Here is a 24,899-nt window from a genome sequence, read left to right on the forward strand (position 1 = left end):
ATGGCTGAATTTTCCAGGACAAATTAGATATAAATCCCCGGATAAAATTAATTTTGCTGATCATTGACTGAAGTTCAACTTTAGTTGTTGGGGCTTCAACTTTATCAATGGCTGCAATAGTTTTCTGACTGATTTCAGTCCCCCTTTCATGAACCATGAAACCAAAAAATTGACCAGCTGATACACCAAAAGCACACTTGTTTGGATTCATTTTCTAACCATGTTTCCTCGTGCACTCCAGGGTTCTGCGCAAATTGACTAGATGCTCTTGGTGCCCCTTTGACTTTACCACAACATCATCAATGTAGATTTCTACAATCTTGCTGATGATTTCATGAAAAATATAATTCATGGCTCTCTGATATGTAGCACTAGCATTTTTCAGTCCAAAGGTCATCACAATGCATTCGAATAAACCGACACGTCCAGGACATCTGAATGCTGTCTTATGGATATCTTCTTCTGCCATAAATACCTGATTATACCCAGCATTTCCATCCATAAAACTAATCACCTTGTGCCCTGCAGCAGCATCTACTAGCATATCGGCTACTGGCATTGGATAACCATCCATCGGCGTGGCTTTATTAAGATTCCTGAAATCAATGTAGACACGCAACTTGCCATTTTTCTTGTATACAAGAACTACATGAGATATCCATTCGGCATATCTACATTGCCGAATAAACTTAGTTTCAATTAACCGCGAGATCTTGGCTTTTATATCAGGAAAGACTTTAGGATTACAGTGCCTTGCACCCTGCTGATATGGCCGATATCCCAATTTTATGGGTAAACGATGCTCAACAATAGATCGATCCAAACCAGGCATCTCATAATATTCCCAAGCAAAACCATCTTTATATTCTTTTAACAACTTTTCAACTCATGCTTATACTCAGGATCTAATTTAGCACTAATAAACATCGGCATTGGTCTATCGCCATCTCTAATATCAATTTCCTCTAATATATCGGCTGACGTAAACCCATGACCCAGCTTGCCCTCATCTTCAAGGAATTCATCCATTGGGACTCTTCTGAAGAACCGACTGCTTGGATTGGTGTCAACTCATTATCGGCCACCTTCAAGAAATCTTTTTGCCAAGCTTGGCCAGAGAAACAGCTTACTCTTTCATAGTCCACGTGTGGGCTTCAGTCGATGCTATACTGAACGACGAATCGGCAGACACCATTTCAACAGTATCATCAATCCATTGTATGAGGCATTGATGCATGGTAGACGGAATGCAGCAATTGGCATGAATCCAATCCCATCCCAATAGTAAACTATATGAACCCTTGCCATTAGTAACAAAGAAAGTGGTAGGAAGGGTTTTACTGCCGATAGTCAGGTCAACGCATAATGCCCCCAAAGCAGGAGACACCACTCCTTTGAAGTCCTTGAGCATCATGTCTGTCTTTGTCAAATCATCACTGCTCTTCCCAAGTTTGCGCAGCATCACATAGGGCATTATGTTCACTGCTGCACCTCCATCCACCAACATCTTCGTAATCGGTTTGCCATCAACAAACCCTTTCAAGAATAAAGCTTTAAGATGCTGGCATTTGTCATCTCCTGGCTTCTCGAATGTGGCTGGTACTGGCTCTAAAGCCAATTGAGCCATTGCCTTTTCTACCTCAGGCTCTTCATCACTATCAGCTGGAGCCATAAACTCCCTTGGCATCATGAAGACCATGTTAATAGGTGCAGCCGATGAGCCAGGATCTTGTTTGTCATCGGCTTTTGGCTTGACGCGCCACACTTGTGATTTAACTCCCCTTCTATTGAGAGTCTGTTTTTGTTCTTCTTCTATTATATCCAATTGGCACAGCCTCTGAACACATCTCTTTTGAGACTTAGTCAGACCTGTAGGACACCACTGAGGTTGACTGGCGCGATGCACAAACGGCTCTCTTTTGAGATCTCTACGCATTGGCTGATCATCAAGTACCGAATCACTAGCCATCTGCTCCAACCGATCGTGTGCAGAAATCCGACCTCCAGATGGGTCACGCAGCATAACTCTGCCCCCAACCGATCATGAATAGATACTTTTCTTCCCAGTCGATCATGCACTGGAGTGTGTTCATGTCTCTCTATTACAATCGGCCGGTGTGGTCCCTCGTTAAAGCGTGTTCTCTTATATGGCCGACCACCACGATATGGATTGTTACATTCAGGACAGTCATCAGCCGATGGCAAAGTTAAGTCTTCTTCCCAGCAATGAATGAAGAAGGGACACTTCCAATGATCTTCTCTGCGACGTGTCTCCTCTTCTCTGTGTTGTTGCCTTTCTCGATCACGCTGGAACTTGCTTAACAGCATTTGAGATGTAACCCTTCTCCGCGGCACTGTAGAACATCCAGCTTCACATTGCGGCTTCTTCCCCTTGACATCATCGGCCGATATCTTTGCTTTGGAATCAACAGTGCCAGATTCCTAAGCCGATTGTGATGTCAAAATCTTGGTTTGTGGCAGATTTTTCTCCTTGCTGATGTTCACCATGTTTGCAGAGAAGGGATGCTGGTCAATTTTCATCGTCCTTTTAGGGACCTCAAACTTAAGCCTCCCCTGCTCAAACGCCAACTGTATCTGCTGGCGGAAAACCTTGCACTCATTGGTGTCATGAGAGGTTGCTTTATGCCATTTACAATATTTCATATTTTTCAGCTCTTCGTCCGAGGGGATCTTGTGGTACGGCTTCAGTTTGATCAACCCTTCTGACAGCAGCAGGTCAAAGATCTTGTCAGCTTTCGTAATGTCTAACCCAAAGCTTTCGGGTTCCTTCTTCCCAAATGGACACGATACTGGCTTTTTGTTGCCCTGAACCCACTCTGCCGATGCAACCATCTCCTCTTCCACATCAAAATCAGGACTATCTGTAGATTCAGTGAAGTTAACTTTCTTCTGAAAATTATTTCTTTTCTGCTCATAAGACTGAACCTCTCCAGTCATCCGATGCGCCATCTAGCTGATGCTATCGAACTCTTGCAAAGCATACTTTTCCTTAATGTGTGGCAAGAGTCCCTGGAAAGCGACATCGGCTAACTGCTGATCAGACAACACTAAGCTGTAGCACCGGTTCTTGATGTCCCTGAACCTCTATATGAATGCAGACATCGATTCATCGTTCCTCTGCCTCAGACTGGTCAAATTTGTTAGCTTCATCTCAGAAACACCAGAGTAGAAGAATTCATGAAACTGTTTCTCTAGATCAGCCCAATATAAGATGGAGTTAGCTGGGAGCGTGGTAAACCACACAAAGGCCGATCCTGATAAAGATATGGAGAATAACAGACTCTCAGCGCATCCTGATTTTTTGCTTCTCCACATTGCATTATGAATCTATTAATATGTTCCACTGTGGAAACTTCTCCATGTCCCGAAAATTTGGTGAAATCAGGCACTTTGTACTTGTGTGGGAAGGGAAGCTGATCGTAAGCAGGTGGATATGGAGTCCTGTACATGATAGATTGCTGTTTTAGCCTTAAACCAAATTGTTCCCTCATAATTTCATCTATTTTAGAAGTCCAGTCGACATGTTGACTTGGAACTTGTATTGGTTGGGCTGACGCTGGAGCCATCGGCTGCGCAGCCGATGCTGTCTGTGCCGGAGCTGGAGCTATTGGCTGATTAGCCGATGCCATGTACGGCGTGCGCTGAGGGATTTGACTAGGCGGCTGTTGATAAAGCACCATCCCAGATGTAATAGTCGGATGTAATGCCGATTGACTGACTGACTGTTGGGCCATAGGCTGCACGTATGGTACATTTACTTGTTGCACCAACCCAACTGCAGGATCATGAAACACCCAATTCACTCCATTCTAATGAGGCAACCATGAAACCAGGACTTCTGTCAGAGTGGTAGGCTGTATAGACGCTTCAGTCTACAGTTGGTGCGTCGGCTGTGAAGCCGATGCCGTGTTCTGATCCGTCAGCTGTGTTGCCGATACGTTTTGCATCATCGACTGTGAAACCGATATGTTATGCTGATGGGCCATCGGTGCAGATGCCGATGGACTACCCTGCCCCATACCCAATGGAGTAAAGAATCCAGGGGCATGCTAAATCCAGTTACTAGGTCCCACCCGATCGGGAATCCTAAAGCAGACCCTCCTTGCACTGTCGTGGTGATTGGTGCAGAATTTGTGAAAACAGGATCCGTCTGAGGCGGTAAAGTTGTAACTGCCGGCTGTGAGAATATGGGACCAATACTTTCTTTCGGTCGGCTGCCAGAAGCCGACGGAGCTATTGCTGCAGTTGACCCCATAGGAGCAAAGTTTATCTGACTGGGCTGCATGTAACGTGGCCTTGTGTAGCCTTGAAACGCACCTTCTCCCAATGTCTTGATCACTGCGTTATGCATAGTATGAGTCATTACTGGTGCATGGTTAACAAATGCTAGTCCCACAGTTTGATGCACCATGTCAACATCTTGTTCTCACGTTGGGTCTCAGTTAATGGCTGAAGAGTAGGAAAATCGAACTTTTTGACAACTTCACCACTCCTAGTAGAGCTGAAGGACGTGAGGCACTCATGCTTGTATGCTTCCAGAGCTTTTGCTAGATCGGCTTTCTATTCATCCTTAAGCTTATCTTCCTCAACTGGGATGTAGTTCTCCTCACCAATGCTGGATCCGTCCTTGGGCTTGGTCATGTCAAAGTTTTTCGTGTCCCACCAGGCATGCCAAAAGATGTGTTGATGCAAAAATCAACACACTGGAATCTGAAGGCACCGGTCGCCAAGTTTTAGAATGCGGACCAAGCGTGCCAGTCAATTTGACCTATAAATTGACAAGGAATCGACAAACATTAGATCTGAGAGCATATCAACTTAAATTCTGAATATCTCACACACAGCATATCGGCAGGCTTTGTCGATACAGAAAATGACAAAGAATAATTGAAGTGATCAATACTAGCGTATGATGGCGCAACAAAATATCGGCAGGTTTTGCCGATACAGAAAACGACAAATCGGCCCAGACAACCGATTGCACGTGCGTAACATTATAAAAGCTACGAATATGTAACTTAAATACAGCTACTAGATGACACTTGAAACAGATCTAAATTGGCTCTATAATATTTTGATAATATTACAAGATTTTACAGCCGATTACTCGTGTTCCAAGGCAGATAGATCTAATAAAAGCTAAAACAATAGGAAAAAACCTATAGATCTAGCAAATATCGATAAATTGTGAATAAATCTAAATGAGAAAACAGCGATGCGCCAGAGATCGAAGCCTAGATGAATTTGATATCTTTTGAATAGATCTGAACGAAGCAACAACGATGCGCCCGGAAGCTAAAGCTCAGATTTACTCGGTAAAACGAACACTTACCAGCAAATCAAGTCGCTCAAATGTGAGGCGTCCTTGATTAACTCGAAAGAACTCACAGAAAAGAAAATAGCGAAGTCGCCGATGAGAAAGTAAAGTGCAGAGAAATTGTAAAGATTTGTTTATTAGATGTGTATCAATTTTTCCAGACCTCATAAGGTCGCTATTTATAGCCTAAGCTAGACAACTCCTAGCCGATCACGGTAAATACATGACTTGACGAAAAAGAAAAAGATTTCCTAAATTAAAGATAAACCGAACTGAACCAAATCATTAGAATCCGATTGATTCTGGAATATTCCTTTGGTCCATCGGCAAAGGCATTATCGACCAATCTCCATACCATAGACGCCAGTACCTTCCAAATCAGAGTATCTCTTCGGCCCATCGGCAGCAACAAAATCGGCCAACTCCCATGTCATGCACGCCGCCCCCGTCCAAATCAGCAACCCTTCTCCATTCCATCGTCTACCTTGACACGTGTCAAAAAATGGTGTCAACAATAACCAAAGATCTCTCTATTTCTAATGTTTTGCTTGTTGAGTCGGTTAGTTTTAATTTGTTATCTATTGCTCAACTTTGTGATTTGGGACAAACAAGGAGGACAAGAGCTTAATTTCCAAAGGATTTGTTATCTATTGCACCTTTAATGATAGTGAGGTTGTTGTGACAAGCAAGGAGGACAAGAGCTTAATTTTCTAAGGATTTCGACATAGTAACATCTACCTTGTTGATTTCTCATCTAATGATGCAAACTTGGCGACATGTCTCTTCTCCAAGAACTCCATGGGTTGGATTTGGCATCGCCGCATTGCTCATATTGGGATGAGCCAACTCAAGAAGGCTTTCAAACAAGGAATGGTGGTTGGTGTAAAGGATGTGACATTTGACAAAAACAAGTTGTGTAGTGCTTGTCAAGCCGAAAAGCAATTTGTATCATCACATCCCATGAAGGCTTATTTGTCTACATCAAGATGCTTGGAGCTACTACACATGAATCTCTTTGGACCAATCACCTACAAAGTTTTGACGGTAATCTCTATTGTCTTGTAATTGTTGATGATTATTCTAGATATACTTGAACTTTCTTTTTAGAGGACAAGAGCAAGACTGTGGGGATCTTCAAGATTTTTGTCAAGCAAGCTCAAAATGAATTTGAGTCAAGTGTTGTGAAGATCTAGAGTGACAATGGCACGGAGTTTAGGAACACTCAAGTTGAAGAGTTTTGCAAAGAGATTGGCATCAAGCATGAGTTCTCATCAACTTACACACCCCAACAAAATGGAGTGGTGGAGAGAAAGAACAAGACATTGATCTATCTTGCAAGAGCAATGTTGGATGACTATGGCATCTCACAAAGATTTTGGGCGGAAGCCACATGTCATGCATCCAACCAAATTTACCTCCACCGCTTCTTGAAGAAGACGCCCTATGAACTTCTCATTCGGAGGAATCCCAACATCTCATACTTCCGGGTCTTCGGTTGCAAATGCTATATCTTCAAGAAAAGGAAGCACCTAGGCAAGTTTGAAAGTAGATGTGAAGTTGGCTTTTTTGTTAGTTATTCATCAAACTCCAAACTATATCGAGCATTCAATAATGCTACTCGTATGATTGAAGAAACTTGTGATGTGGAGTTTGATGAGACTAATGGTTCCTAAGGGGAAGATTTCTCTTGTGATGATGTAGGTGATGAACCACTACGAGAAGTCATGAAGAACATAACCATTGGGCAAGTCAAGCCAAAGGAGGAGGTTGAGGAGCTACCCAATCCATCCACTCAAGTTGAAGCCACTTCCAAAGTTGACTCCTAGATTGAAGAAAAGTATACACCATCACATTACCATTATGAGTCATCCGATGAAGAAGATAGTGCCTCACATTCTCCTCAAGACACCCAAGTTGAACAAGTGGTTGAAGAATAACTTCCATTTGATGACACTCACATCACAAGTGAACAAGTCCAAGCTCAAGCCCAAGATGTTGAACCACTAGAAGCCTCATCATCTCAATCACAAGCGAGGCCTACAAGGACTTCAAGAAATCATCCCATTGATTTGGTCATGGGTGATCCCTCCGGTGAAGTAAGAACTCTTAGACATCAATACGCCTCTTTTTGTGAACATTACTCATTTGTTTCTTGCTTGGAACCCACAAATGTAGATGAAGCTCTTGAGAACCCAGATTGGGTGATGGCAATGTAAGAAGAGCTCAACAACTTCACCCGCAATGAAATTTGGGTCTTGAAGAACGTCCTCAAGACAAGAACATCATTGGCACCAAGTGGGTTTTCCGCAACAAATAAGATGAGTACGGTTTTGTGGTGGTTCACAACAAGGCAAGACTTGTGGCAAAGGGCTTTGCACAAGTTGAAGGGTTGGATTTTGGTGAAACATTTGCCCGTGTTGCAAGACTTGAAGCCATTCGTATCTTTTTAGCGTATGCTTCACATCACAACATGAAACGCTTTCAAATGAATATGAAGAGTGCGTTCTTAAATGACTTTATTAATGAGTTCGTGTTTGTTGAACAACCTCCTAGGTTTGAAGGCCATAGATATCCTAATCATGTTTATAGATTGCACAAGGCGATCTACGAGCTCAAGCAAGCACCAAGGGTTTGGTATGAATGCCTTCGTGACTTCCTCCTCAACAAAGGTTTCAAGATTGGGAGGGTGAATACAACTCTATTCACAAGAATCATCAATGAAGAGCTATTCTTATGTCAAATCTGTGTTGATGATATCATTTCTGGTTTAACTAACCCTACTCTTTGCAAAGAATTTGGAGAAATAATAGCTAGCGAATTCGAGAGGTCCATGATCGGTGAGCTCAACTTCTTCCTTGGGTTTCAAATCAAGCAATTGAAGGAAGGGACATTCATCCATCAAGAAAAATATACAAGGGATATTCTTAAGAAATTCAAGATGGATGATTGCAAGCCGATCAAGACTCCAATGCCAACCAATAGATATCTTGACTTAGATGAGGGAGATAAATTGGTTGACCAAACTCTTTATCGTTCTATGATTGGGTCACTTCTTTACCTAACCGCATCTAGGCCCGATATCATGTTTAGTGTATGTATGTGCGCTCAATTTCAAGCTAATCCTAAGGAATCACATCTCAGTGCTGTTAAGCAGATCCTTAGATACCTCAAGCATACACCTAGCATAGGCTTGTGGTACCCCAAAGGCGCTAGTTTTACACTCTTGGGATACTCAGATTCGAACTTTGCCGGATGTCGTATGGATTGCAAGAGTACATCGGGTGGGTGCCACTTGCTAGGGCGTTCCTTCATCTCTTGGTCGTCAAAGAAACAAAATTCCATGGCCTTGTCAACCGCGAAGGCAGAATACATCGCCACCGAGGCTTGTTGTGCTCAAATCCTCTACATGAAGCTAATCCTAAGGAATCACATCTCAGTGCTGTTAAGCAGATCCTTAGATACCTCAAGCATACACCTAGCATAGGCTTGTGGTACCCCAAAGGCGCTAGTTTTACACTCTTGGGATACTCAGATTCGAACTTTGCCGGATGTCGTATGGATTGCAAGAGTACATCGGGTGGGTGCCACTTGCTAGGGCGTTCCTTCATCTCTTGGTCGTCAAAGAAACAAAATTCCATGGCCTTGTCAACCGCGAAGGCAGAATACATCGCCGCCGAGGCTTGTTGTGCTCAAATCCTCTACATGAAGCAAAGCGTCTTGGACTATGGTGTTGTATTAGATAGGATCCCGCTCCTTTGTGACAACGAGAGTGCCGTAAAAATTGCTAACAACCCGGTTCATCACTCTCGCACAAAGTACATAGATATTCGCCATCACTTTCTAAGAGATCATGTGGCAAGGACTGATATATCACTTTGTGGTGTTCATTCTTAAGATCAATTAGCGGATATCTTCACAAAACCGCTAGATGAGAGCACCTTTTCTAGGTTGCGAAGAGAGCTTAACATTTTAGATGCTTCTAACGTCATGTAATTGCCTTGTCATGTAGATGCATTTCATATGTACATATGCTAGGAGCTTGTCTAACCTTGTCAAGATAGTGATCATGGGTCTTGCATGAGCTGGTGGTCCTTGTTTCGCTCATGGCATGAAGAATGGTTCATCATGAAGAAGCTTGTCGAGGGTTCAAACTTGACAAGATAGATTTAAATTCTTGCAATGCATTTTGCTTGTCATATAGCATGCATTCATATTTAAATTATTGCCTTGCATAGCATTGCATCACGTTAGTAGCATCACAAGGGAGAAAATCACACTTTGAGAATGATATTCATGCTAAATATGATATATCAACTCCATAAGAGTGATAAGATCAATGTTGCGCCTTCATGCCTATTGAGCTATGTCCTAGCAAACTTAAAGCTTCAATCTCTAAGTTCATAGGAAAAGTAGCTCATATATTTCTTGGATCTTATGTTTATCCTCGCTTGGTTTTAATTTGCCTATGCTAACTAAAAGCTTGCGAGCATCTACAAGTATGAGTGTTTGAGGGGTGAGGATGTCTCTCGAAAATAGTCCAAATTAAGTGTTTATGGCTTTGGTGTTTGAAAATTTAGATCAAAAGTAGAGTTTGTAGTTTAGCGCTGCAAAATCCTCACCACCGGTTAGACCGATGGTATGCTTTTCAGTGCATCGGTTACCATCGGTTCAACCAGTGCTTAACTCTCGGGTGGCGTACCTTCTACGTCATCTCTGGGCAATGCCATGGTGCTTACACCGACGGCCACTGATTCATCTGATGGTCTCCGGATATACCGTTGCCCGAGCTACGGTTTTTCCAGTGCTACTTCGAGGAGACTTGGGCCACTGCAGCGTCTCTGGGCAATGCAACGGGTGTTGCACCGATGCTCATCGGTTGTGCCGACGCCGTCGCATTGGTTCAACCGGTGCCCATGTGTTGACCAGTTTCAAAATCATTCAATTGGGTCAACTTTACTCCGGTGTATTGCACCGATGCCCTGTTCTTGTGCACATCGGTTCTTCTGGTGCTTCTAGGGTCTGCGGGCCTGCACATCCAGTTTCACTTATCCTCCCACAGGCCCCACGCGCGCTCTCCTCCTCCCCAAATTAAAGCACTGCCACGTCCAAACCTTAACACCGCCACCCGTATGCCGCACTACCGCCCATTATCCGCTCCATCGCCACGCTCCACGCTGCCGCCGCTGTGCCTTCACACTCGTTCGCACGCTGCACTGCCCCTACACCCACGCACCGCCGCGCGCCCTGTGCCGCCCTGCACACGCGCACCACCATTGCCTAAGCCCTGTGACGCCGCTCGTAGCTGCTCGCACCGAGGGTCCACACCGCGCGCAGCTTCTTCTGCACCTCCTTCACGCGCGCAAACCGAGCCCGACTTGCTTCTCCCACCTTGTGCTCGGGTGCCCTTCAGGTGTTCGACAGATTGCCCCAAAAGCGATTTTATCACTTTCTTCTCGCTGATCTGTCAGGGTATGGACTCCATTCTCTTGAACATGTATTCACTCATCTTTTCTTCACCTTTGTGCACACTTGATCACACAATCATATCCTTTGCCTTGCACACACACTTGCACCCTCTAAAGTCAACTCAAAATCAGTGTGTTACTATGGTTCATATCGCTCCATGCTTTGCTTAGGAACTTCTCATCTCTAGTGTATGATCTAGTATTGTTACATAATCCCTGTCTTAATTCTATTATCTTCTACCAAATCTCTGTGAGACATGGCAGGTGACAGAAAGGGCAAGGGCAAGCAGGTTGTGCAGCAGCAGAAGAAGTGGTCCCAAGAGGACCGTGAGTGGGAGCGAGCTCTTGCTGCAGCAGATGCTACTGTTATGCCTCAGTGCTCAGTCCGGATCTGAGGTTTAGAGGCAGAACGTCAGCCAGAGTCCGCACCATAGCTACCCCGCTCAAGGCGTATGCGTCAGTCAGAGATAGCACAGACCTCACCATCTACACATTGACAGCCCAGTGGTGATGCAGCAGCAGAGCCTTCCCTTGTACACCTGCTTGACATGAGAGGGCTACCAGGGCCCAAGGTCAAGAGGCTGAGATATGTGACTGAGGAAACATGGTTTTCGGAGTCGAGGGATGATAGAGTCGACCATCACTTTGACACCCTACTCTAGGAGTCCTTCTACCACGCCTACTGCCAGCTGGACGTCCGGATCAGCGAGCACCACAGACTTCACTAGTTTTTCTCTTCGAGTGGCTGCAGGGGGAGTTGCTATACTCCCGTTCTTTGAGCGGTACCCCGGACTGCCAGCTATACACAGTGAGAGGGATTGATACATTTGAGAGTGGGTTCGAGTGTTCTATGCCACTCTGTTTGTCGAAGAGGACAGGATGTACATTGGATTCATGTTCCAGGAGAAGCGTTGGAGGTTGGATCGAGAGAGCTTGGCTAGGTACTTGGGAGTGAGAATATCTGATGAGCCACGCCTTCTGCACCACTTGGCCTATGGTGATATTGAACCTCCTCGTCGCCCTCACGACACACTTTTCTGTCAGACGAGGAGGTCAGTGTGCTGTTTCAATAGCCTTTTCTGCCAGGCACACCAAGGACTCCAGACAGGCTTACTCCAGTTGCTCACACTATCCACCTTGCACTATAGAGGAGTCTGCTCTACAGGCAGGGATACAATGAGGGGATTATGGCCTTGCAGTAGTGGCTCTTGCTTCACATCATGACAGACCAGGATTTTGATATTGTTGACTTATTTATCTGTGAGATTGAGGATGTCATCAAGGATTGGATGACCATACACCGTCAGTAGCCTTTTGCTCACTGGATCTGTTGGATCCTTGCCTAGCTCAGACAGAATGCCTGCATGGATCAGCTAGAGCAGTCGAGGATGAGCTTCAAGGAGTATTCACCTACAGCTCCTCGTGACGGTCATCGAGGCCCGAGAGGCCAGCGCAGAGCTCAGTGAGTACTTGATGAGAGAGCTGTGGCCGAGGATAGGGTGACAGATGATCCTATGGCAGCAGAGGATGCCTCACTTGTAGCTGTAGAGGCTCAGCTACCTGCTTATCTAGCCACAGATACAGAGGACTCGGAGAATCATGAGGACTACATTCCCACTATTCCCGTCCGCCGAGTCGCTCACGACGACGAGGCAGGTACCTCAAGAGCTCGTGTTCTAGCCCCAGCTACCAGGTCACATAGCCTGACTCGCTTGCTGCCATACTTCAGACACTCACAGACTAGGAGCGCAGTTATGCAGAGGAGCAGCGTCAGTACCATGATATACATAATAGGTTACTGGCTGAGCAAGCCCGTCAGCAGGAGGCCCAGACACTTATGTTCTAGGAGATGAGGCAGCAGCAGGAGGCCATGAGGCAGTAGCTCCTCCAGCAGTCCCAGATCCAGCAGCAGATGTTCACTTCTTCTCGGGCTGCTTTGCGACACTCTACCGTCACTCTGGACTGCCTAAGCCTCAGTTTCCCACTACTCAGCAAATCCAGTATGACCCTTCTGGCACTCCTCCACCTGTTGGCGGCTTCGTGCAGACACCCTTGGCCTCGTTCCCGATGTCTCCACTCCTTCAGACTGGGGTGTTTGCAGCTCTAGTTCCAACTCCAGCTCCAGTATCACAGCACAGTGTGATGACCGAGGAGCAGCTCCAGTATCAGCAGTTGTAGCGGCCCTCAGCTCAGTCACTGTCGATCACCACACTCATGTTTGAGTCACCCTCGCAGTATGAGCCGATCCGTCTGACAGTCATTCGTACTTCTCCGTCGAACTCCGTTCTCGTCACGTCTGCACCTCTGATGTAGTCCACGAGTGTCATTACAGAGCCAGCCACATATTTAGCTCCTGCTCCTTCAGCTGCTCCGGCGACCACTCCTGCCGCGACTCCCAACTCCACCGGCGACTCCTCGGACGATGATGACACTTCCCGCTTCTTCTCAGCACCCAGGACGTCGGCGATCCCGTCTTCTCCAGCCCAGGATTGGCTTTCGCCTTCCTTTTTGGTGCTTTGTTGCCAAAGGGGGAGATAGATAGGGGGCGCAGGGAGGTTTGTGGTGTGATTGGATCTTCATGGATTTTGTGTATGGACAGGTCATTTGGATATTGTGTATGCTCGTTTGTTGACATGTCCCTACATGTGCTCTTGTTTCAGTAATGCATGCTTGTTTAGCTTTTTGTCTATCTTTTGTCTTGCATGTGTTATTGTTAGTGCTTTCAATTTCATATCTTGCTACCTCTACTTTGTGTTGTCATCAATCACCAAAAAGAGAGAGATTGAAGCGCATCTAGGCTGATAGATGCATATGGTAAGTTTTGGTGATTAATGACAACCGTATGCGACTAACGTGTGTTTTGAAGGAAAAATCAATTATTAGTTAAGTCACATATGAAATGTGAACGGAGACCCCTCAATTCAAATAATCATGCGTGACAAAAACTCGTTGTCGAAGATTAAGGACCTTTCTAGTGTCAAGTGTCACAAGGAGATGAAGGACACTCGATTAAGTTGAAGTTTTATTGCTTTTAGTTCTTGACAGTACTATTAAGAGGGGTTCTTGAGTTAGTAGCTTGATCCAAATTGAGTTGGCCTTAGAAATCTTGCACACTTGTTCAAACTCAGCCCAAGACTGCTCTAAGAAGTCAAGAAAACACTTGGAAGAACAAAAACTCAAAAAAAAATCAACTCCAAGTCAATTCAGCAGAAAACCAAAAAAAATAGCTGCACCAGATAAACCGATGTCATACCATCAGTGCATCTGAAGATCACCGGATATACCGATGCCTCCACGTTGGCTCAATTTTCAGTGCAGAATGGAAGTCAAAGATCACTTCAGCACCGGTTTAACCGACGCTCTAGTCACATGCATCGGTTCATTCAACATACTATTGCCCAGAGAGCATATTTTGGAGGAACCAGATCTTGCTTCCACACCGGTTTAACCGATGGTGTCAAGGCAGGCATCGGTGCAATCGACGTACTATTGTCCAGAGATGATGTTTCCAGAGATGATGTTTTGGTTGTTTAACTGATGCCCCATCAGAGCATGCATCGGTGTAATTTCAAAAGGCTGTGCACTGTGTCAGACTTTAAATAGCTATTATTTGGTCTCAGAGAGACCGGTTTAACCGATGCTACCCCATCGGTTCAACCGATGGTCACGACTTTGTGCAGACTGTTGCCATTGGCTATGGGGGCTTCTCCACTCTATATAAGTTGACCCCCTGGCTCATTTATGGTGCCTTTGATGCATTGAGTACCTGAGGCCACCCAAGAGAAGAGAAGAGAATGGTTTGAGCCATGAGATGAAGATCTAGAGCTTGAATTTGACCCCAACTTGAAGAAATCAACCCTTTCAAGTGTAGCAACTGTGCTTGAGCTTAGGACCAACTGAGTATAGGTCAAGTGAAGGCTTAGAAGCTTGTTACTCTTGGTGTTTGATGGCACCTAGATGGTCTTAGTGATTGGGAGGTTCTTTGTGAGCTCTTGGAGTTTGTGGGAACTCCAAGAAGAGAAGATTGTATACGGAGCTCGCCATTCCGGAGATGGAGAAGGAGCATTCTTAGTGAAGACTTGCTTCTTGGTGGGGCAAGGGAGCAAAACTTTTGTGTGGGTGCTCCAACATGGACTAGGGGGGAGCATCAACTTCTCGATACCACGGGAAAAAATCGGGTTGTCTCGTGTCCCTGTATTTTTGGTCCAGTGGGAGGCTAATTTTCCTTGGAAGGTCATTTTCCCAACCAATAAGTATTGGGCTCCCAAGTAAACAAAGAGAAGGATAAAGTAATCAACATGTTGCGGAGCAGCCAAGTAAACCAAGAAATGACTCAAGTAATCCAAGCGCAGAGCAACATAATCCAACGGAGGGGCTACGTGATCCAACAGAAGAGCTACGTAAACAAGGAACACATGAACCTGCTAAGGATCCATTCCATCTACCAAGTAGACCAATCACAAGAACTCGGGCCAAGAAATTCAATGAAGTAATCCATATCCATATGCTGATTCAGCAAGCCAAGCAAGCAAGAGGATGCACGTTAGTGCAACGGCTTTATTACATTCTAGCATTTCATTTTGCTTGTGCTTGATCTTGTTCTTTGTTGCTTTCATTTTGACTAGGACATATCCATGCTAGTCTGTTCTCTTGACTAGGTTGATTATTTGTTAGTGTGATCTTCACTAGAAAAAATGAGCATGTTAGTGTGTTTACCAACCTAGCTAGATTTATGATACTAGTGTGCTCTAGTTGATAGGTTTCAAATTTGTAGATTGGGCAATTCTAGTGCTAGGTTAAGGACTAGCTAGAAATTTGAAAAAGTTCCAATTCAACCCCGCTTCTTCGGCCTCGATCCTTTCAGTATAGTAAAGGGGATCTGGAGAAGACTCATAAGCAGTCAATTGATCGACTAGCTCAGAGAATCTCTCAACGTATTCAGCTACACTACCAACATGCTTAATATGAAACATCTGCCTAATGAGCAGTTCGTGATGCTCCTTGCCAAAGCGTTCAAGCAACATTTTACAAAATTCAGACCATGATGCTGCACGAGCCTTTTCTCAACAGAACTGCAACCAGCGGCCTGCAGCTGCTGAAAAATGCATGGATGCGATCTTATACCAGTAGCTAATGTCAATGTCATGCATCTTGAAGTAGTTCTCACAGCGCGTAATCCATAATTTGGGATCATCGCCCTCAAACACTGGGAATTGAACCTTAGGATGATGGCCCGTACTAGACCCACTACTACGAGTAATAGAAAAATTGCCAGCACGAGAAAAATCCCCAAATGGAATACGCGGATGCGAATTAGAACGATGCATCGCGGGAGGAGGATCGGTGTGCATACCCTTGACCGCGGAATGTGTGTTGGTGTACACCAACCCATATACATTCTCCCAGTGGTGATGCTCTATGCGGTGCCCATTAGGGCCATCTACCGTGCAACATCCCGAATTTTTTCGGAATGTTAATAAGTCAAAAAAATATGGGTTCCAAAATTTTTATGGTAATGTCTAGTTAGATCCACTTCAGTGTGAATTCTGCCTTCTAATAATCCTAGTAACTAAAAATTTTGAGTTGAATTAAAGAAATTAAATGTTAGTGTGAATTTATTTGGATTTATTTGAATTTGTTTGGATCTACCTTGTTTATTTGAATTCATTTTAATTTTTTTTTCTTGTTTGAAATTGTGTGGGGAGTGTGCCCTTCAAAACAACCCGTCTCCAAACCTTAGGCCTACACGAGCCGTTACCCAAGACCCGCTAATCCTAAGCCCAAAACCCTACTCGAGCCTGAACCCAGACCTAACCTGCTGCTCAGCCCAAACCCACATAGCCTCTCCACCCACACACATAGCCATACAACCCAGCCCTGTTGGCCATTTCGGCCTGTTCACTCAAGCCTATCTAACCTACCCCGGCCTACACACGAGCACATCCCGCCAGACGCCGCGCCGGCCTGCCAGCAGCCGCTCCAGTTGGCCCACCTAACGCGTTGCCCGGACCACTACGCCCGCGGGCACAACACCCCGACGAGCCCAGCTCCACACTGCCTCGCACCATCCTACCCCTCTTCCCAGAGCCGCAGTCGCTGACTGTTGGCCCCACATGACAGTCGCCCCCCTCCTGTTCCCCTTTCTTTCTCCCTCCGTCTCGCCTCTATCCCACTGCGCTTGTCTGCCCCCCGCGCGCCGCGCCCGAGAACCGCAACTGCCCGCACCCCGCGCCGCATTTCCCACTGGCGCTTGCGACCACCAGCGCACACCCATGCCCCCACGCCGAGTGCTCGGATGCCGCCACGTAGCCCCCGCGCACACCCCCAGGTCGCCGGCCAAATCCCCAGCGTCCGTGCCTTCGAAACCCTAGTAGTCGACCCCCTATAAAGCCCCAATCGAGCGTTGGGAGACCCTAGGCCCCCTTGGGCTCTTTTCCTGCCGCCACTGGCACCACACAATGGAAGGAAGGAAAAAGTGGGAGAAGAAGCAGAGGAGGAAAAGGAGCCACTGCAGAGGGAGCCGAGAAGAAGGAGGACGAGAGGAGAAGCCAGGTTGCCGCCGCCAGGAGAGGCAGCCGCCGCTGCAGAGGAGCCAAGGAACACCACCGGGACCTTGACGCCTCGATGATGACGCCGGAGCTTCTATAGCACGCCAGTGCCCAGATCGCCTTCTTTTATGCTGCTGCACGTCACAGCATCGCCCCGACTCACCGGCCTCGCCTCGTCTCGCCACAGCACCGCCCCTTCATTCTCGAGCCACCGGTAGGTCGACGTCGCACCTAGCCCTCCAACCTTTGCTGTCAACGAGCCATGGCCGTCGAGGACCCTTCTATAGAAGAGCCATAGGATTTCCTAGCCCCTTTCCTTCCTCTCGTTTGCAGGAGCCGATGCGTCGCCGTGAATCCGAACACCGCCGTTGCGTATCACGCCTCCACCGGCCGTTGCAGCTCTAGGGCACCAGACCCCTACAGCCATTTGTAACACAAGCGCAGTGTGTCTGCCAGGCAGCCGGACCGTTCCTTGAGCTCATCCAACGGTGACCGTAAAGACTCAATCTGGGAAATGTTGTCATGGAACTGGTTGCATTCGCAAACATGCTGATACATTCCATGCCTAGACAGCTGGAATATCTTAACACACATCTTTGAGAGCATTGTTGGAGGTGCATCTATGGCAAATTGATATTAAGTTTAATTTTTCTAGCAAACGGAATGGAACTGCAAATATAGAAGACAGTATCATCACAAAGACAAAGGATATAAACAATCAAGTTTTTTTCTTGAATATACAGGAAATCTGTGACACAAATATAAACAATCAAGTTGTTTGATTGAAGCAATCAAACAATAGCTATGGCAAAATATTCACGCATATTGTATATTAATGCCAAACCTATGAACGGACAAGAACCATACCGGCTAGTTTCATAAAACCCAAGAACCATAAAAGCTGTTAATAAGCAATTTATATGTTCATGGACCATATATGCAACAATGGAATAGTTGGAAACACATTTATAAACTTAAATGATTTGAAGACAGGTACAATTGAATTATTATATGTTAATATTTATGCCATAATACCTTTTTAAAATCAGAGTTCGTTCAATGGCAGCCAAATGTAACCGTAGTGCGTAGATATTTGACAGTATATCACAACTATGCAAAATTCCTTGTTGTTGCAGGTGGTATTTATGGACATGAACACACCAGAGAATGGTCACAACAAGATCTGATCTGCATAGCAGGGTATGATGTCCTAGTTTTGGTGAAGCCTCTTTGCTGGATCATCCATAGTCAAGTGCAAGGTAGAGCACGGGTGCAGCATCGTTTTTTGCTCCACCATCCATAGAATCAAATGCAGGGGAGAATGCCTGTAATGAGCCTTTCTTCCACTTCACTTCATGAATTGTCTGCACTAACTTACATGCATCATTCAACATAGGCTACACTTGGTATGTGATTGATTGGGATTGATACTGGGCTGGGACCAACTAGATGAATAATGATGATTTGATATGACGTATACTAAAATTTCTGCAATGGAATAAGATGCATGCCCCCCCCCCCCCCCTCCCCCTCATTGAAGGGCCATGAAATGTGTTTCGGTAGAGATGGATCCTTAGTCCACGTACAACACGTCTACTTGGCATAGGGCTTGTCTAGGTGTCCAATCGAGGGCGGCATCTGTGGGTGTCATGAATCTCGTGCAACAAAGATATTTTCATTGATGATTCAAATTTGATGCCGATGGATCCCAATAACTTAAATGAGGAAACTGCTCTGAGTACATGCCTGCCACAGTACCTGTTGATGCAATGTCGGTTGTCCAAAGGACTCTTGCCTTGGTACATTTGATCAATTACAAATTCGTTCCAGTTACTTTTCTTGTCAAATTAAGTCTGTCCAATGATAACATGTTTCTTAATGTTTCATACCAACACTAAGCTATGAATAAATTCATTTCAGTCTCTATTATTCTAGCACAAAGATTTCTTGAAGTTATCCTTTCTACATTATTGAAACAATTTATTCCATAGAAATAAACAAATACATTCAAGGATTACATATATCTGGATCAACTAATATGCAGTCGAAAGTGTTGGTACCTGCTATACTAGGGAGTTCTGGCCAGTGTTTTGAATAACTTCATAGAAATCCATTATTGATTACCGAGGCCATTCAAGGAAATATATATGTTGAAACATGGAGTTTTTCTATCCACTCCTACTCCGTAAGTGTCTCATGAGTCGAACATACACAAGTCACTATACAGTGGTTCACGTCCATTTTGAAGTAGTATTGCCCTCAGAGCTGGACTTGTCTTTCAGAACTAGATGTGGAGAGCAATGTTGTTGGGGTGAGGGAAATGAGGAATGTTGAGTACTCTATCCTGCTTGTGATGAGTGAATTGTCAACCGTGCGGTGTGATCGCGCGCTTGGTCTTTGGTTGCAGGTACACGGGCATCGAGTGTCGACGGAGAGTTGCCATGGACGAGCTCAGGCCGGGCGGCAGCTGTGGCGTCCACTCCTGGATCGAGGGCACAAGCGGCGACGGAAGGCGGTTTTCTTGGTTTGCGTCACAAAACCAAGGAGGCGGACGGCGGTTGAAGACGCCAAGTCGTGGAGGCACGGGCGTCGATCTCGGGACTGACGGAGGCGATAGGCATCGACGGTGTCTAGGGCCTCACTGTGGGCGAGGAGGTGATGGGCGTCGGGCGGAGTCTAGGGCCGTCAGATGGCCGAAGCGGGAACGGCGTCTAGGGTCACGGCGTGGAGGCGGGAATCTTCCCGCGCGTGAAGTTTTGGCGGTTTTCTCAAAACCGGCCACCTACCCGGGTTTCGCGGACCCCCCAAAACCGCGAACCGGATCTTCATCGACATGGCGGCATCGCGGAGAAGGCTTCGAGTCGAACAAAGAAACTCTGCCGTCGGATGAGATCATGTACATATTTCCGGTTTTGCCCCTACGGGCATTTTAGTGTCTAGTTTGAGTCGAGGGTATTTTGGACCCCTGCGTGAGCACCTTAAATACCTCTCACCCTCTCCTCTCTCCCTTTTGGGCCAGGAACCAAGCAGACCAGCACGCCACCCTCTCTCCCTGGCGCCCTGCTCTCCCTCTCTCTGTTCTCTCCCTCTCTTCTCTAGAGTAGGTGTTAGAACCATGGAGTTTTGAGTTTTTGTACTAAGATTGATCGGGAAAGGAGGCCCAATCCTCCTTGTGCCCTCCGGGGTTTTGAATTCAATTCAAACTCATACGATTTGTGCTTTGTTTTGGATGAATTCGATTTTCCTTCGTTGATTCCTGACTACGAGATGACGAGTTGTTTCTTGAAGATTGAGTGACTCTTTGAAGTGGTTCTAATCCTTCTAGCCTAGTGCTAATTCCCCAGGATCACGAGCCTACTCGAATTGACGTTTCTGTGTTCTTGAGAAAACCCCGTTCTTGCTCAGGAATTCCTCGATTCCTCCCAAATCTTGGAGTGATTCGTCGATTCCATCCGTGGACAGGGTCACAAGTCCTTTGTGATCGTGCATGCAAGTTTTGGTGAGATTTGGACTCGATTTGATCTTCCAATCACCGAGTTTTGGATTGAGCTGAGAGGAAAAACAGAGTTTCTGGGCTCGGGCAGTATTTCTACCTAACACCGGTTAAACCGACGCTCGGGTTCGAGATCGTCGGTTCAACCGGTGAGTAGGTGTTGCTCACGTTAGGGTTTTCTGCTTGTTGTCTGATTGCACTGGTGCTTTCCTCCCAAGTGCATCAGTTCAACCGGCGAGTGTATTTTCTGCTGCTGCTTTGCCCGTTACACCGGTGTATAGAATTTTCTTAGCATTGGTTCATCCGGTGCTCATTGTGATCAGTTTTGCAGTCTCTCTGGACAACTGCATCGGTGTTTTGGATTTGCCTTCGTCGGTTTAACCGGTGCTCGTTAAGTCCGGTTTGAAGTGCCTCTGGACAACTGCACCGGAGTTCGACTTTGAATTTGTCGGATCATCCGGTGTAGCATCGCCGGTTGAACCGACGCCTAGTCATTCTCTACGTCGGATCAACCGGTGCTCGCTTCTCTTGCTGCCGGCTCTTCCTCATCGGTTGAACCGACGCTGTTTAAATACGTGCGTCGGATCAACCGGTGGGTTATACCGTGCGTTCTCTTCTACTGCTTCTTGTGCTATTTTTCGTGCTCGCTTCCGCGACTGTTCTAGCTTGTTCCTAGGGTTGTTTTGTGTTGGTTTAGCTTTTCCATAGCTACTCCATGCTTCGCCTAGGATTCTTGGGTTGGGTGTATCTTGGGATCTCTAGCCAAGCTTCCTCTCGCGAGAATTTTTATTGGCTCCCATTCACCCCCCTCTGGTTGCCCTTTCGGTCCCTCAATTGGTATCAGAGCTTGGTTGAGGTTTTCAGTACTTTAACTGGCTCGAAAACCACTTAGCAACCATGGCGAGTCTTGGTAAGATCCCTGTGTTTGCTGGTGAGGACTATGCTTATTGGAAGGTGCGTATGCGAGCCTTCTTGCAAAGCATGGGAGCCGAGGTTTGGGAGATCACCAAGAACCAGGCTTACGAGGTGCTTGCCATTCAGACCACACCTCTTCAGGTGTCCGAGCACGAGGCTAACGCCAAGGATGTCAATGCCTTGTTCGCTAGCGTTTCTCGTGCGGAGTTCTCACGCGTCCAGGGTTCTCAGGAAGCCCACAAGGTTTGGATGTGTCTTGAAAACTACCATGAGGGCACACCTCAGGTCAAGGCCAGACTGTTCGAGACTCACCGGCGTGAATACGAGAATTTCACACAGGGGCCGGGTGAGAGCATTGGCGACATGTTCAGTCGGTTTCAATCGATTGTGAACAAAGTCAATGCGAACAGATCTGCTGATGCCCTTGAGTACACAGAGCATGAGAAGGCCCTCAAGTTGCTCTACGCACTTGACCGCTCTATGTGGGATCTCAAGGTGAACACGATCATCAAGTCTGCAGGCTATGAGACTCTGACTGTGAATGAGCTTTTCAGCAAGCTCAAGGCCACGGAGGTGGATAACCAGACATGAGTCAAGCTCAATGGTGCCCCTCCTTCCAACAGCGTCGCTCTTGTGACTGGCCTAGGTGGATCGAGCTCTAATGCTAACTCTGCTCTTGTCTTTTCTCTTGCCTCTTTGCCCTCTGTTACAGATGAGCAGCTAGAGACGCTGGGCGACGACGACTTGTGCCTCCTCATCAACAAGTTCCAGCGTGTCTACCACAATAGGCAGAGGAAGAAGAACCCCGGGTGCTACTACTGCGGCGATCTGAACCACTTCATCGCCGACTGCCCCAAGAAGTCCGGCGGTGGCCAGAACAACAACCCCGACTACTACCGCCAATGCGACCGCGATGAGGGAGGCTCCAACAAGGAGCGTCGGCGCCACAAGCACCGCAGTCATGACCGGGGAGGACGCTTTGACAAGGAGTCGCTCAAGAAGCGCTTCCAGTACAAGGCCAAGAAGCGGGAGAAGGCCTTCCCGGCGCAGCTCAGCGACCTCGACAAGAGCTCCGACACCGACCGCTCTTCTTCACCGACCTCTGACGATGACGACGACAAGAAGAAGAAGAAGCGGGACAAGGATGCCACCGGCTTCATCAGTCTTTGCTTGGCGGCCGGTCGGCGCAAGGGCTTCTGCACCATGGCGGGTGAAGCAAATGATGCTCGTGCATCTTCGGGTGAACATGCTACACCGACGCACGTCGACTCTTCTCCTGGATCCGAGAGTGATTCAAAGGTAACCTCCACCATCGACCTCCTTGATACTGAGGTTAGGGAGTTGTACGCCGCTCTCGACAACCAGAAGAGGCTGCTTAAGGAAGCAGCTAGAGAGCGTAGAAAGCTTAGGGCTGAGCTGGCTTGTGCTAGGGAGAAATCTAGTGAGGATGAGTGCGCTGGCTGCATATCTCACATGAATGATCTTGTTGCTCTCCATGAGAAGCATGATGAGAACGTCGCGAACTTGAATGTTGCCAAGACCTCGCTTTCTGACGTGTCTCACGAGCTAGCCAAGGCCAAGCATGAGCTTGAACTGGTTAAGGACACTCCCATTGTTAGTGATGTGCTTGAATGCGATGAGTGTCCTATCTTTAAGTCTGATCTAGCTTCTTTGCAGTCTAAGTTTGCCACTGTTGTTTGTGAACTAGAGGAGCTTAAATCTAGGCCTGTTCTGCTTAGTGCCTGTAAACTTTGTCCCACGCTTAGGTCGGAGTTAGATGAGAAGCACGCCTTGATTAAGTCTATGGGGAAGACTAATGTCAGGGAGTCTAGCCCACCTATTGATTGTCATGTTTGCCCTGGTTTGATCTCTGATTTGGATAATCTTGCAGTAGAGAAAGCCAACTTGGAGAATGAGAATACCTATCTTAGGGCGATTCTTAGTTGGGTTTCTGCTAGTGAGCCGCAGTTGGGCATGATGATCAAGCAGTTCAAGCGTGGTGATGGGTTTGGGGTCGGTTACACATACATGAAGTCAGACTTTGACAAGTTGTATGGTAAGATCGGCAAGGCTGTTGGAGCTCCAAGTGCTATGAACACTGCTAGCACGAGCACACGGCCTTCACTTGTTGACCCCGTTGATGGTGTGCTTAAGGAACCATCAAAAGCACCTCCACAGAAGCAGGTTTGGATTCCAAAGCCCAATGAGCTAAGGAATCCCCTCGATACGCTCCCTGTTGCCACAACCCTGGTTACCCAGAAGAAGGGGGCTGCTCCTCCCCGTCTGCAGGCTAGGCCTCCACCTCCCAAGAGAGAGGTGAGGTACCACTGCGAGTACTGTGACAGAGAGGGTCACCTAGAGGAGTTTTGCTTTAGGAGGAAGCGGGCTGTGAGGCGTGAGCAGGAGAGACGCAACTCAGACATGTACTCTGCTCGAGTGCATGGTCCTCCTCGGCATGGTGGTAGGTAAGATGCTAGGGCGCGCAGTGTAGGTGGAGGACAGGAAGACGGTGGTGTTTACCGTGCTCCAGCGGGTGGTCGCTTTGCCAGTCATGCTCCTGGTCGTCCTCAGTATGGCTATGGACAACGGGACCGAGGCTTTGGAGGAGGTTACGATGCACCACGCTTTCCTCGCGTTGGTGGTCGTGAGCCTCGCAGTAGACGGGACAGGGGACACGTTTTTTATCTTACCAACCCTTCTGTAGAGCAAATGGCTCGACACTGGTTTGCTTCTCACTTTGCTAACCCCAGTGTTGAGACATTTGCTCACCCTTTATCTCACTACTGATGTGCAGGTTGGAGGCTTGGAGAACAGGTGGATCATGGATTCCGGTTGTTCGCGCCATATGACCGGGAATGACCTGTTCGAGTTTCTGATCGCTTTACCCTGAGAGAAGTTGCTTTGGTTTCGAACCTTGGGTTCAATTTGCTCTCTGTTTCGCAACTTCTTGATGAGGGGTTTGAAGTTCGCTTCAAGGAGGGTTGTTCTCGTGTTTTGGATTCCAGAGGAGATTTGGTTTGCCGGATTTTACCTCGCGATCGGGTTTTCTTGGCTGACTCTCTGGAACTTCTCTTGGCCCTTCTCGTTGCTTGTTGGCTGGTCCTTCTTCTGATCTGTGGAAGTGGCATAGGAGACTTGGG

The sequence above is a fragment of the Panicum virgatum genome, chromosome 6N (assembly GCF_016808335.1).
Source record: "Panicum virgatum strain AP13 chromosome 6N, P.virgatum_v5, whole genome shotgun sequence".
Lineage (NCBI taxonomy): Eukaryota > Viridiplantae > Streptophyta > Magnoliopsida > Poales > Poaceae > Panicum > Panicum virgatum.